Source organism: Hypomesus nipponensis, chromosome 17, assembly GCF_054491055.1.
Source record: "Hypomesus nipponensis isolate SF chromosome 17, ASM5449105v1, whole genome shotgun sequence".
NCBI classification, from domain to species: domain Eukaryota; kingdom Metazoa; phylum Chordata; class Actinopteri; order Osmeriformes; family Osmeridae; genus Hypomesus; species Hypomesus nipponensis.
In genome coordinates this window covers 4535001-4539359 of record NC_140377.1, presented here as the reverse complement: position 1 = coordinate 4539359, position 4359 = coordinate 4535001, and the positions used below count along the sequence as shown (strand labels likewise).

Here is a 4359-nt window from a genome sequence, read left to right as displayed (position 1 = left end):
TATTTCTGCCATTTTCACTTTTCATACAGTCAATTACTAAAACAATCAGCCTTTTATGAACATGAAATAAGTGTAGGCTTCTCTGAATGGCTTTGAGGCTGTTAATACGCTTTCTTGGACATATGACTGGAAGAGGGTTGATGGACAAAAAATACAACGTTGTTTCCAGGGAACAGCTATGATGTTATCTCTGCTTAATAGATTCATTGACTGTAGACAAAATATTGTATTCCTAAATTTAATGGACATACAAAAAAAAAAAAAAAACAACGACAACAAAAACAACATACCCATTATACCATAATGGTCAAATGAATTCATCTAAAATATACGAAGAATACAATTACATATATATATATAGGCCTGTACTAGCCTATACATTTAAATAAAGTTTAGCTAGTTTTATATTGTTTTGTAATATTACAAAATATGTAAATTATTGTCATCAAAAGTAGGCTATCGTTGTTTTACAATACGAAAGTTATTCAATTAGAATTTTCTGTGATGCATTCTAAATAAAAAGCATTCTAACTTCACCTACATCTACAGACAGCGCCGGAAGTGGGCGGTTGGTATACAGATTGAACGAGCGAGTGCGGAGCGAGCTTCAGCTTGGGTGGAAGAGAGAGAGAGAGCTACATAGAGAGAGCTAGAGAGAGAGCTAAAGACAGAGGGAGAGAGAAAAAGAGAGAGAGAAAAAAAAAGAGAGAGAGAGAGAGAGAGAGAGAGAGAGAGAGAGAACTGCGTAGCGAACTGTTACTAATACTAACTGGAGATCTGAGAGAGGTTGCATTTCTAGGTCGTTTAAATTACGGAGCTTTCCTTCACTTTTATCTACAAAAGACAACACAGTTCTTCATTTCAACAAGGTAGGCTGAATGCTTATTTCATGTTTTGGAGGGGTCCCATTTGTTCTGATGGTTTCTATTGCGAAAGAATGTTCTGACAGCGCTCTGTAAACAAACTATGCTCAGGGTTGTGCGGCAGCGGTTCGCTTTCCAACCTACTCTACTTCTATCGTTGAGCTTTAACCTTTAAACCTCATATGTAATAGTTTATTTAGTCAGTTATTGTTAGTTCTGTTTATTGATGACTTTGTCATTGTATTTTGCCGTTTTCTTGAAGCCCATTGAATCAACAGGCTGCACGAGTTAACTGTAATCCTCGCTTGTCAGCAAAGCACCCCTGGCTATTCACTGCTCAATTCACTATTAGACTCAGTTGATCTTGACCTCGTATAGATGAAGAAATTGTTATTATTATATGCAACTACAAGCTTTAGTCAGTGCAGTGATGCATACAGACTGTTGCCTTTAACAGAAAAAAGTTAACAGGTGAAAGTTAAATCTCCAAATGTTGGTTAATGTTAGATAAATAAGGCATGAAATGCATTAAAGAGAGATTAATAATTGATTTGTCATGTATTTATTAACAAAAATTGTGCAAGTAGAAACATTTTTGTGGCAGTTCCGCAGGGTCGCCGTCCTGTTAGTTAGGCTCGACATTTTAATTGATACTTAACTAGAAAAAAAAACAATGCGTCATCCCAGTATCAGCTAATTTTATTTTGTTAACGTGAGACAATTTCTTCAAATGTTTGTATGTACTGCACAGAACCCTGTTATTGTTTACAGGGTTCTGTTTACTCTGTCAATTTTGCAGCTTTGGAGCATGAAAAAAAACATTGAATGTTTTCCTCCTAACAACGTATTCGTGTCAATGAGAACATGAACACGTCCATCTGTCTTTAGGTGTCACAGTCTGCATCGCTGTATTCATGATTAGTGTCTGTTATACGACATGCAGCATAGGCATCTAGTGTATTTGCAGACTAACTCGTATTGGTTGTAAAAACATTGTAGCCTAAAAGGTTGCCACGAATTGTTGTCTGCAACTAACAAGGGTCGCCCCCCACAGCAGGGTTTTGGATAAATGAAATATCTCTGAAAGGTTGGTCTTCCCGCTTCCTTACGTGTTTAAAATGTCACAGAGCTTTGATGTAACTACACGGAAAAAGATGATTTGCATGTGGGTTGTTAACCCCATAAGTTAAGACATTGATGTTCATATCTATAAACTCAGATAAAGATAGTAATTACTCCACCTCATCTCACCTCATCGGTGGGTTTGCATCTTTCATGTACAAGTAAAAGGTTATGTGAAAACTAATAACGCCCTTTGAAGTCACCAAACCATGATTAAACCGCTATTAGTAGACACGTGGACAGAAGGTAGATGACTGATGCTGTTATTGCTTGCATTAGAGACAAGATCATAATCTCTTCATAATTGACTGTTTGGCATGCTTATCATTGTAGCTTTTTGAAGCATTGGTCGAATTGAACATTTTCACATTGAACAATTGTCATCACACCTCATCATACATTGTCTACCTATTTTAAGTGCTTTGGGTTTGCTTGTGTGAATGTGACATACAGGTATTGTTCTCCACAATTTTTCTCATATCTGTTTTTATCTCAATGTTTTCTGCCTTCACTTCTAATTGTGTCCTCTATCTCATCTGAGGATCCTGTTTTAAAACAAGTGTTAAACAAACCGTCAAGGATAATCCATAATCTATTGTGTTCTTAACCCTTGTGACTTGCTGATTTTTGCCCTGCAGCCGAAAGTCTACAGTCAACTCAAATGAAACTGCTGTGTCCACTGGTACTAACGCAAAAAGAGTATTTGGCAGTCCAGTGGCATTCCGGCGACATTCGTTTGCACAAGTTGTCCCAGTAGATAGTCACGCTGTCACAGAAAGTGAAGGAGCAGGGGGTGGGACAGGGACACCCTCTGCTTTAAGGCTTGTGTCTGCTGCCGTGCCATGTGTCCACAGCATGTGTTGAGTTTGGATCACACATGTCGAGCCTCTCACTGCTGCCAGCGTGACAACAGGGGGCTGAGCGACTGGGAGGTTGGATTGGTAAATGGGATGGGTTTAAGGATTACCGGATGGTTGATGATTAGTCACTGTATTTTTTCATACAGATATGCAGACGCAATTTGGTGCCTAGCTGAAACCCCTGTGTGATGTAGATCTGAGACAGGGTTGTCAGATTAATTTTGTACCATCGTTAGTGTCTGAAGTGGAGAGTAATGTGGTGGAGGTTGGGAAGGAAAAGGACTGTAGTAACAGGTGTAGTAGTCCACAGGGATTATACAATGTGCAACTTCCATCTAATTACCTACTGTAAAAAGGATTAGTGTAAATTGTGGAAGGTCTGTAAGGTTTTCTGAACTGTAAACCTTTGGAAATTCATAGAAATGTATTGGTAATATTTCATACTTTTGGAATTCATACTCTGATGATGATGAATACTTAAAATAATTCATCCCAATACTGCTGTTGATATAAAAAATGGATTACACTGCATTATCACATCAGAAACACTCCCCAAAAGCGTTTGTGCTATGTGTGGATCATGTTGCAGTGTTTGGTTCTCTCAGTAGACCTGTTGTATTTGTCTCCCGTGTCTAAGTTGTGTGACACATTTACATTTATTCGACGCTTATCCAGAGCGACTTACAGTAAGTACAGGGACACTCTCCCCGAGGCAAGTAGGGTGAAGTGTCTTGCCCAAGGACACAACGACATGTGCACCAGCCGGGAACCGAACTGGCAACCTTCAGATTACTAGCCCGATGCTCTACCCGCTCAGCCACCTGAATCACCTGACACAGCAATAAGCACTTGTAAAAAAAGAAAGAAAAAGAGTAAGGGATGGGATGGGAACAGGCAGGGCATGACTCTGCGAGTCTGAGTCAGTCATTAGAATAGAGTAGGGGATCAGGAAGCAAGTGGTGACACAGGCAGCATGACCCCACCCCATTACCGTTGGTCTTATGCTAATCCAGTCACATGATCAGAAGCTCTCAGGCTCCACAGTCATATTGTACACACTCCAAACATACCCTTCTACTGATCTATGGAGCAGTATTTGTGCTTGAACTCTGTAGCACTGTTTAAAACCCGTCAGTTGTGTTTGAACAAGGTGTTTTATTAGCCATTTAAAATGTTTGCTTGGGCTTCATATGCCGGCAGCATCATTCACATGTGCACTTGTTCCGTTTTGTGAGTTCAAACCCTTATGACCCCAGTTGAACCTCTTGGACATTTCCTTGAAGCACGCCTCTTTGTCTGCCCTTGGCGTGCCCATCTTCCTTCACACTTCCCTTCAGCTAATAGTGAGTGATTGGGAAGAGAGGATAGGCCTGTATTGCATTACAGACGTTAAGACGTCCACATATGATAAGTCCTCTGGGCATTATCTCTGAAACACAACCGAAATAGCCAGTGCTTTCGAGGGAAAGCTCTCAACCAAATGACAGGCAAAGCTCAAATTGTGAGTGTGTAGG

The 4359-nt window shown here is 39.9% G+C and overlaps 1 protein-coding gene across 2 annotated transcripts in view; it reads left to right on the top strand.

Moving 5' to 3' along the window:
• The first annotated feature begins 706 nt into the window (after positions 1–706).
• The window catches only part of stat5a (signal transducer and activator of transcription 5a), a 35629-nt gene continuing 31976 nt past the window's right edge, over positions 707–4359 (top strand). For both annotated transcript variants that reach the window (XM_084676971.1, XM_084676970.1), the window contains exon 1: positions 707–869. The gene's annotated coding sequence lies outside the window, so the exon portion shown is untranslated. The remainder of the gene's footprint in view (positions 870–4359) is intronic.